We start from the raw sequence: 9698 nt of genomic DNA on the forward strand, positions 1-9698 counted from the left end.
TGCTGCACTGTGGGCCCCTGGGTTACAGTCTATGCCCAGGCAGCTCCTCCAGTCACTGCCTGTCACATTACTGGATCTTGAGGGGAGCAGCCAGATCACTGCTGCACCCATAGGTGGGGGTGTTGGCCCCAGAAAATGGTAGAAAAGGGGGCCATGTGGGGTGCTGAATAGAAGCTTATTATCTGATAGTCCTATGTAAGCTATTTATGTGGTTGTATAACGTCTGTGTGTGTAGTTAGGAATCTGTAGTCTGTGTGGATCCTGAATATTTCTCTGCATGTGGTTGAGCATTGGGCAGAGCCCGGCCTGTGGACATGCTAATTAGCGAGGCCCTGTGGGACAATGGCACTGAATGGGCCAAGGACACACCTAAAGCATGAGGGCGGACACCTAAGAGTGGCCAGCAGAGAGAGGCTGAGGACCAGGTGATCTCCTGCAGCCAAGAAGAGGCCAGGAAGGAGGGATAAATAGGCCATGTGGTCGATGCCATCTTGGTTCTCAGCTCAGCACTTCATCCCAGAGGCAGCATTGCAGGGATCGAAGAGCCCGAGAGACCTGTGAACCCATCCTGACCCTAGGATGTGCAACAAGAACTCTTAAACCAGCAGCTGTAACATCTCTGCTAGAGGCTGCATTGAGAACTGGGACATTCGGTGCATGTAACATTCTATTCCTTTAACAACCTTACTCTCATGCTTTTCTTTATTGTAATAATAAACCTTTAGGTGTTAGATGCTAAAGGATTGGCTCAGCATGATTTGTGGGTAAGATCCAGAGGGTAAATTGACCAGGGATCTGTGGCTGGTTTCTTGGGACCAGACAGAACTTGTTCGGGGTAGGTGGGATTGGGTGCTAGGACCCCCACCGGTGTATGAGGCCCGGGGCCATCGGGGGCATGGATATTGCTGGGGTGCCGGAGGGGTTTTGCTCGTGAGGCTTCAGGCAGGCAGCTGAAGCGCTCTGTGGGACTGGTTTGTGGCCTGTGTGGAGAGGTCACCAGTCTGGGGGCTGTAAGGAACCCCGGATTTGAGCAATTCGCCCTGAGCAGACGCCCTCAGCTGTGCCCAGACACGGCCCGGTCCGTCACACTGCCCCTCAGCCTGCAGGCCTCTCCTCGCTCTCAGCCAGGCCAAGGGCTGAGCCCTGCTGTGGCCTGCCCCAGCCAGCCAGCCAGCCCAGCTCCTCCTCCTGCACAAATAGTCCCGCCTGCTCCTTTAGCAAAGCAGAGCGGGCTGGTTGTGGAACTTCTGGGAGACTGAGGTTCAAGTCCCAGGTCTGCTGCAGAGCCCTTGGCCCTGCCACTCCCCTGAGTGGGCCTCAGCCCCCGTGTGTGAAACGGGGACACTGATTCTAACTCGTCTAAGGGGAGCATTTTCAAAGCCCTAAGGGAGTTGGGAGCACAAGTGTGTGACTGTGCTTTGTGCCCTCTGCTTGGTGCTCCTAAATCCCCCAGGTGCTTAGCTTGGGAGCTTTTCCGGGCAGGGGCTGCGGCTAGGGTTGCCAGGTGTCCCGTTTGAACCGGACAGTCCAGTATTTGAGCTTTCTGTCCAGGAGATAAATTGAGAAAATATCTCAGTTTTCTAAATAAGATGTACTCTAGGTTGTGATGCAATGGCAAGTATGTCTGGTATTTTTATTGACCATCTGGCAACCCTGGCTGCGGCTGCCTCTCACTACTCTGGTGTGGACAAAGCACTGCAGTCATCCCGGGACAACGCCCCCAGAGACGCTCTCCCTCTGGGGCAGGGTCCTTTAATGCTTTTCACACTGACACAGGCTACGGGACAGCCCCTTGGACACGGGCATGAGTGTCCCCGCGGGGCGGTATCCCCCGGACGCTGCGCAATGCAGAGAAGAGGGGTGAGTCCTGGGGGATTGGTGGGACAAGAGACGTTCCGTTATTTTAACCCCACCCGCTATAAAGCAGCAAAACCCTGGGTCCAGGTACTCAAAAGTGCAGGGCTCTGCTTCTGCGGGATTAGCCGCCCCTTCTCGGCTGGGAACACGCAGGCGAAGCATCAAAGGGCTCCCACCCCACTGAGATGGTGACTGCATGTCTCGGGAAGGGAAGAATCCAGCCATGGGGGGGGGGGATCCCCTCTGGCACTGACAGAGAGGCCCAGAGACATGCAGAAGGAAAGTTCGGGAGGGAGGGGGCAGAGATACCAGGTAGGGAGGAGGACGGAGGTGCAGCTAACTCTGGTACTCGTGACACCCAGACCCCATCTCTCCCCACCTCCTTGGACCCAGGCAGCACCTGCTCCTTTTTGTCTCCTCTCCCATTGACTGCCGCCCTCCTCACCACCAGGTCTCCCAAAGGTTCCTCTCCCCAAATGTTTCCCACTCCCCTCCCACTGTTCCTCGCTCCCAAATCCCTGGGGTCCTGTCAAACAAACGTCTCTTCCTCCCTCCTGTGGCTGGCACCTCCATGTCCTGTAGCCTGGCCCCCCTCCCTTTACTCCATTCTTCACCAACCCTTCCAGCTCCTTGAGTTCCATTTCTTCCAGCCTCCACCCCAACTCCCTACATCTGCATCTTCACCCCAGCCCTGCCTCCCAGCCCCGCCTCTTAGCCCCCGGCCCCAAACCTTCCCTTCCCTGGTTCTTCCCTCCCCAAACTGCCTGTTCTGCTTATTTCTAGGCCAGGGGTGAAGCAGGAGCCATTCTGCTGGGCACTCTGCAAACACAGAACAAGGACAGTCCCAGCCCCACGCGTCTGGCCCTTGAAGAACAAACCCAGAGGCAGAGGGACCTGGACAGACGGGATGGTGAGGGGCAATTTCCCTCAGCAGCTTGGGCCGTCCTGGCAGAATGGTGTCTCAGTCTCCCAGGAGATCACGGTAGTGGGAACCAACTGTCCATGTTGTGCTAGACAAGGGCGATAGGAAGCCGCTCTGGGGTGCCCCACTAAGCCTGGCGGGCTGGGGGCGGGGCTTTGGGTGCTGTCAGCACGCTGGGCTGCACAGCCACAGTGTACTCCAGGGATCTGGTGGCCAAGTAGTATAGTGGCTGCACTCCCAGTCCCCTGCCCTGAGCCTCCAAACACCCCCCACCACCTACCCCTGACTCCTGCACCACAATCCCTGCACTGCGCCCCCCCTCACTCCTGGACTCCCTGCCCTGAGCTCTCCACACCCATACACTCTCCAGCCCCCTGTCCTGAGCTCCACCATACCCCTGCCCTGAGCTCCCCATCCTCCCACACTCCCCACCCCCTGCCCTGAGCTCCCCCACATCCTCACACTCCTCATCCCCCGCCCTGAGCTCCCCATACTCCCACATTCCCCATCCCACTGCTCTGAGCTCCCCCACATCTACAAACTTCCCACCCCCCTGCCCTGAGCTCCCCCACATCCTCACACTCCATCCCCCTAACCTGAGCTCCCCACACCCACACACCCCAGCCCTGAGCTCCCTGGATTCCACACATTCAAATTTCTCACAGGTAATTTCCTGTCATTCAGTTTGGACACAGACCGGCTAACCTTGTGAGGAGGGCTTTAAACTAGGTTCGACGGGGACAGGTGAGCAAAGCCCACAGGTAAGTGCTGAATGTGCGGGACTGAGAGATGGGTTGGAAATGGGGGGGATTACGGCCTATAATGGGAAGGAGCAAGGAGGGTCAGGGCACAACAGGGAGGCAAGATCAAATCACTATCTTAGATGCCTATATACAAATCCAAGAAGTATGGGTAATAAGCAGGAAGAACTGGAATTGCTAACCAATAAATACAACTTTGATATCATTGGTATTACAGAAACCTGGTGGGATGGGACGCACGATTGGAATGTTGGTATGGAAGGGTACGGCTTGCTCAGGAAGGACAGACAGGGAAAAAAGGGAGGAGGGGTTGCCTTGTATATTAAAAATGTACACACTTGGACTGAAGTGGAGATGAACGTAGGAGATAGCGGTGTAGACAGTCTCTGGGTTAAGCTAAAAGGGGTAAAAAACGAGGGTGATATCATGCTAGGAGTCTACTACAGGCCACCTAGCCAGGTGGAAGAGGTGGATGAGGCCTTTTTTAAACAATTAACAAAACTAGCCAAAGCCCAAGATTTGGTGGTGATGGGGGACTTCAACTATCCAGACATATGTTGGGAAACTAACACAGCGGGGCGCAGGCTATCCAAGAAGTTTCTGGACTGCATTGGAGACAACTTTCTGTTTCAGAAGGTTGAAAAAGCTACCAGAGGAGAAGCTGTTCTGGATTTGGTTTTAAGAAATAGGGAGGAACTAGTTGAGAACTTGAAAGTGGAAGACAGTATAGGGGACAGTGATCATGAAATAATAGAGTTCATGATCTTAAGGAAAGGTAGAAGGGAGACCAGCACAATTGAGCTAATGGATTTCAGGAAGGCAGATTTTGATAAGTTCAGAGAACTTGTAGGTAAGGTCCCATGGGAAGCAAGACTGAAGGGAAAAACAACTGAGGAGAGTTGGAAGTATTTCAAAGGGACGTTGTTAAGGGCCCAAAAGCAAACAATTCCGCTGTGTAGGAAAGATAGAAAATATGGCAAAAGACCAGCTTGGCTTAACAAGGAGATCTTGCATGATCTCAAAATAAAAAAGGAGTCGTATAAAAAATGGAAACTAGGACAACTAACAAAGGATGAATATAGGCAAGCAACACGGGAATGCAGGGGCAAGATTAGAAAGGCAAAGGCACAAAATGAGATCAAACTAGCTACAGGCATAAAGGGAAACAAGAAGACCTTTTATAAATACATTAAAAGCAAGAGGAAGACCAAGGACAGGGTAGGCCCACTGCTTAGTGAGGAGGGAGAAGCAGTAACAGGAAACTTGGAAATGTCAGAGATGCTCAATGACTTCTTTGTTTCGGTCTTCACCGAGAAGTCTGGAGGTGTGCCTAACGTAGTGAATACAAGCAGAGAGAGGGTAAGTTTAGAAGATAGGATACACAAAGAACAAGTTAAAAATCACTTAGGAAAGTTAGATGTCAGCAAGTCACCAGCTCCTGATGAAATGCATCCCAGGATACTCAAGGAGCTGATAGAGGAGCTATCTGAGCCTTTAGCTATGATTTTTGAAAAATCATGGCAGACAGGGGAGATTCCAGAAGACTGGAAAAGGGCAAATATTGTGCACATCTATAAAAAGGGGAATAAGAACAACCCAGGAAACTACAGACCGGTCAGTTTAACGTCTGTCCCAGGGAAGATAATGGAGCAGGTAATTAAGGAAATCATATGCAAACACTTGGAAGGTAATAAAGTGATTGGGAATAGCCAGCATGGGTTTGTGAAGAACAAGTCATGCCAAACTAATCTGATAGCTTTCTTTGATAGGATAACGAGCCTTGTGGATAAGGGAGAAGCGGTGGATGTCATATACCTAGACTTTAGTAAGGCATTTGATACGGTCTCGCATGATATTCTTATTGATAAACTAGGCAAATATAACTTAGATAGGGCCACGATAAGGTGGGTGCATAATTGGTTGGATAACCGTAGTCAGAGAGTTGTTGTTAACGGTTCTAAATCCTGCTGGAAAGGGATAACAAGTGGAGTTCCTCAAGGGTCTGTTTTGGGACCCGTACTGTTCAATATCTTCATCAATGATGTAGATATTGGGATAGAGAGTACGCTTATTAAGTTTGCAGATGATACCAAACTGGGTGGGGTTGCAACTTCTTTGGAGGAGAGGGACATAATTCAAAATGACCTTAGCAAGTTAGGGAAATGGTCAGAGGTAAACAGGATGAGGTTTAATAAAGAGAAATGCAAAGTGCTCCACTTAGGAAGGAACAATCAGTTCCATACATACAAGATGGGATGCGACTGTCTAGGAAGGAGCATGGTGGAAAGAGATCTAGGGGTCATAGTGGACCACAAGTTGAATATGAGTCAACAGTGTGATGCTGTTGCAAAAAAAGCAAATATGATTCTAGGTTGTATCAACAGGTGTGTTGTAAGCAAAACTCGTGAAGTTGTGGTACCGCCCCAGGGTCAGGAGCATGTCAGGTCTCTTCAGACATGCATGTGCCTATTGGGCCACGGCCCCTGGGTGTCACGCAGCTGGAGCGTGGCATGGCATGTGCTTGCACGTGCACAGGTGTCTGTGTGATCCGTGGGAGGCATGGCCCACGTGCGCGGTCCCTGGTCTCCCTCCCGCCTCCTCCCCCGAACTACTTAATTGGAACTACTTCCCCGGTACGGTCTCCCTGGATGACCCTGCCGACTCCAGTGCTGGAACTCCTTGTGGTGGCCCCTCCGGTGTGCCCAGGTCAGGGCCCTCCAGTCCCGGCTCGCTGCCTCCCGGGCTGGAACGGACCGCCCCGCCCCCCAAGAGTCGGTCGAGGGCAGGGAAGTAGGGGCAGGTGGCAGCCCCTGCTGCGGCGCCGCCCCTGGTGGCCATGGCGTACGCCTGCCGCAGCTGTTTTACTTTCAGGTGCTCCCACGGCAGAAGATGCAAAAGGCCCTGGAAGGAAAGCCCTCCTGCTTTTTTACCACGGGAGGATGTGGGCTACCAACCGAAGCTCTGAGCCAAGGACTGAAGGACCCGTCCAAGCCGTGGCCGTACTCCCGAGACTTGACCGAAGCCAGCTCTCTCTTCCATGACTGCTGCAAGCCTCAACCGAGAACGTGGCGAGTGCTGCCCGTGCTCCCACAATTCTCTCTCCCCCTTTCCATTGAGGATTCTGAAGGACCGTCAGCTGGTGATTTTTGGCTCTGACTGTAAGGGATGAATTGAGCCGGGAACGTAGCTGGTCCTCTTGGGCTGGGCAGAAGCTTTTGATGGGATGAGATGGGTTTTGGTCAGCCGGCGTGTGCCTAAAGAGCGTGGGTGGTGGCGATGCGGGAGAAGCGGCGCGTCGGAGGGAATTGCTCGCGTGTCCTGTTGTTGAGCAGTATGGCGAAGGCAGAAGTTCTCTTTGTGAGGGGCTTGGCGTGCCTCGGAGTAGTAGAGCAAGGCCAGTGTTGATGCTGTGGCAGCTCTTTGTCTAGGCGTTTTGTCTAGGCCTGAATGAAGGCTCTGGGTAGCGTGGTCCAGAAGTGCTTTGTTCCACGAGCGTCTGGAGAGCCTCCCTGGCGCGCTCCCTGAGCGGGTCCTGGCGGCCCTTGTGGGTGGGAAAAGGGCAGGAGGAAGCCCTGTTGCCTGAGGACAGAAGAGGAGGCCTCCGTGCCTCCCACACAGGAAGCGGGGGGCTGCCGAGAGCTTCCCCGCAGGCGGCATCCTGGCCTGGCCTTTAGCTACTTGCAGCCTGGAGTGAAGGCGCGGAGTCAAAAGAGGCCGGCCCACACGTAGCAGAGGATGGTTTCGATCCATCGACCTCTGGGTTATGGGCCCAGCACGCTTCCGCTGCGCCACTCTGCTTCCTTTGGGCTAGACTGCCCGCAATCCACTCTAGCACCTGGGCTGCACTGGCACGGCCAGGCAGAGGAGCAGGCTGCTAGGCAGCGTTTCGGAAAGCCCTTCGAGGTCTCTGTGGCGCAATGGGTCAGCGCGTTCGGCTGTTAACCGAAAGGATGGTGGTTCGAGCCCACCCGGGGACGTGGCTACGCTCGGCCTCCTGGCGCTTGCTAGCGGGCTCCCTTTTGCCACCTCCAAGCCATCCCTCTCGGCCTCGGTGAGGTCACCTTGTGGCCGGCAAGGTTCAGGGGCCGTGCCGTGCCACAGAAGCCCGTCTCCCAGCAACCGCGCCGGGGCCTCGGCCTCCGGGCTTAAGCCCCGAGCCCAAGCGCGAAAGCTCCAGCCGGGCAGGTGTCGTTCCCCTCCCGCCTCTACGCCAGCTGAGAGGGAGAAACGCACGAGCCGCGCGGGTTCTTAGCCGCCTCCCTCCTGCGGGCCTGTTTGCTGCGCAGACCTCTGGGCCTGTCTCATGCCTCCCCTGGGAAGCGTGGCCGCGCGAACTGAGCCCCAGTCGCAGCTCCTGAGGTTTCCTGTGCAGCCTTGGACTTGCATGGCTGCCATGGTTTCTCTTTGGAAGGGACTCGGTCCCGCTTGGACAGGCGACTCGCCCGTGTGACTCCAAACGCCATCTTGTGGCTGTCTTTTTCCCCCACAGCCAGAACACCAGGATTCGCCTCCCACGGCAGAAGATGCAAAAGGCCCTGGAAGGAAAGCCCTCCTGCTTTTTTACCTCGGGAGGATGTGGGCTACCAACCGAAGCTCTGAGCCAAGGACTGAAGGACCCGTCCAAGCCGTGGCCGTACTCCCGAGACTTGACCGAAGCCAGCTCTCTCTTCCATGACTGCTGCAAGCCTCAACCGAGACCGTGGCGAGTGCTCCCACAATTCCCTCTCCCCCTTTCCATTGAGGATTCTGAAGGACCGTCAGCTGGTGATTTTTGGCTCTGACTGTAAGGGATGAATTGAGCCGGGAACGTAGCTGGTCCTCTTGGGCTGGGCAGAAGCTTTTGATGGGATGAGATGGGTTTTGGTCAGCCGGCGTGTGCCTAAAGAGCGTGGGTGGTGGCGATGCGGGAGAAGCGGCGCGTCGGAGGGAATTGCTCGCGTGTCCTGTTGTTGAGCAGTATGGCGAAGGCAGAAGTTCTCTTTGTGAGGGGTTTGGCGTGCCTGGGAGTAGTAGAGCAAGGCCAGTGTTGATGCTGTGGCAGCTCTTTGTCTAGGCGTTTTGTCTAGGCCTGAATGAAGGCTCTGGGTAGCGTGGTCCAGAAGTGCTTTGTTCCACGAGCGTCTGGAGAGCCTCCCTGGCGCGCTCCCTGAGCGGGTCCCGGCGGCCCTTGTGGGTGGGAAAAGGGCAGGAGGAAGCCCTGTTGCCTGAGGACAGAAGAGGAGGCCTCCGTGCCTCCCACACAGGAAGCGGGGGGGCTGCCGAGAGCTTCCCCGCAGGCGGCATCCTGGCCTGGCCTTTAGCTACTTGCAGCCTGGAGTGAAGGCGCGGAGTCAAAAGAGGCCGGCCCACACGTAGCAGAGTTTGGTTTCGATCCATCGACCTCTGGGTTATGGGCCCAGCACGCTTCCGCTGCGCCACTCTGCTCCCTTTGGGCTAGATTGCCCGCAATCCACTCTAGCACCTGGGCTGCACTGGCACGGCCAGGCAGAGGAGCAGGCTGCTAGGCAGCGTTTCGGAAAGCCCTTCAAGGTCTCTGTGGCGCAATGGGTCAGCGCGTTCGGCTGTTAACCGAAAGGATGGTGGTTCGAGCCCACCCGGGGACGTGGCTACGCTCGGCCTCCTGGCGCTTGCTAGCGGGCTCCCTTTTGCCACCTCCAAGCCATCCCTCTCGGCCTCGGTGAGGTCACCTTGTGGCCGGCAAGGTTCAGGGGTCGTGCCGTGCCACAGGAGCCCGTCTCCCAGCAACCGCGCCGGGGCCTCGGCCTCAGGGCTTAAGCCCCGAGCCCAAGCGCGAAAGCTCCAGCCGGGCAGGTGTCGTTCCCCTCCCGCCTCTACGCCAGCTGAGAGGGAGAAACGCACGAGCCGCGCGGGTTCTTAGCCGCCTCCCTCCTGCGGGCCTGTTTGCTGCGCAGACCTCTGGGCCTGTCTCATGCCTCCCCTGGGAAGCGTGGCCGCGCGAACTGAGCCCCAGTCGCAGCTCCTGAGGTTTCCTGTGCAGCCTTGGACTTGCATGGCTGCCATGGTTTCTCTTTGGAAGGGACTCGGTCCCGCTTGGACAGGCGACTCGCCCGTGTGACTCCAAACGCCATCTTGTGGCTGTCTTTTTCCCCCACAGCCAGAACACCAGGATTCGCCTCCCACGGCAGAAGATGCAAAAG

At 55.7% G+C, this 9698-nt stretch overlaps 3 non-coding genes across 3 annotated transcripts; 2 read left to right on the forward strand and 1 right to left on the reverse strand.

The window, feature by feature from the left end:
• Window positions 1–7266: 7266 nt before the first annotated feature.
• On the reverse strand, window positions 7267–7338 carry TRNAM-CAU (transfer RNA methionine (anticodon CAU)). Its single transcript has one exon. It is a non-coding gene; the product is annotated as a tRNA-Met (tRNA).
• Window positions 7339–7443: 105 nt separating this feature from the next.
• TRNAN-GUU (transfer RNA asparagine (anticodon GUU)) lies at window positions 7444–7517 on the forward strand. The gene has a single exon. It is a non-coding gene; the product is annotated as a tRNA-Asn (tRNA).
• Window positions 7518–9069: 1552 nt separating this feature from the next.
• On the forward strand, window positions 9070–9143 carry TRNAN-GUU (transfer RNA asparagine (anticodon GUU)). Its single transcript has one exon. It is a non-coding gene; the product is annotated as a tRNA-Asn (tRNA).
• The last annotated feature ends 555 nt before the right edge of the window (window positions 9144–9698 follow it).

The sequence above is a fragment of the Pelodiscus sinensis genome, chromosome 25, assembly GCF_049634645.1.
Source record: "Pelodiscus sinensis isolate JC-2024 chromosome 25, ASM4963464v1, whole genome shotgun sequence".
NCBI lineage: Eukaryota > Metazoa > Chordata > Testudines > Trionychidae > Pelodiscus > Pelodiscus sinensis.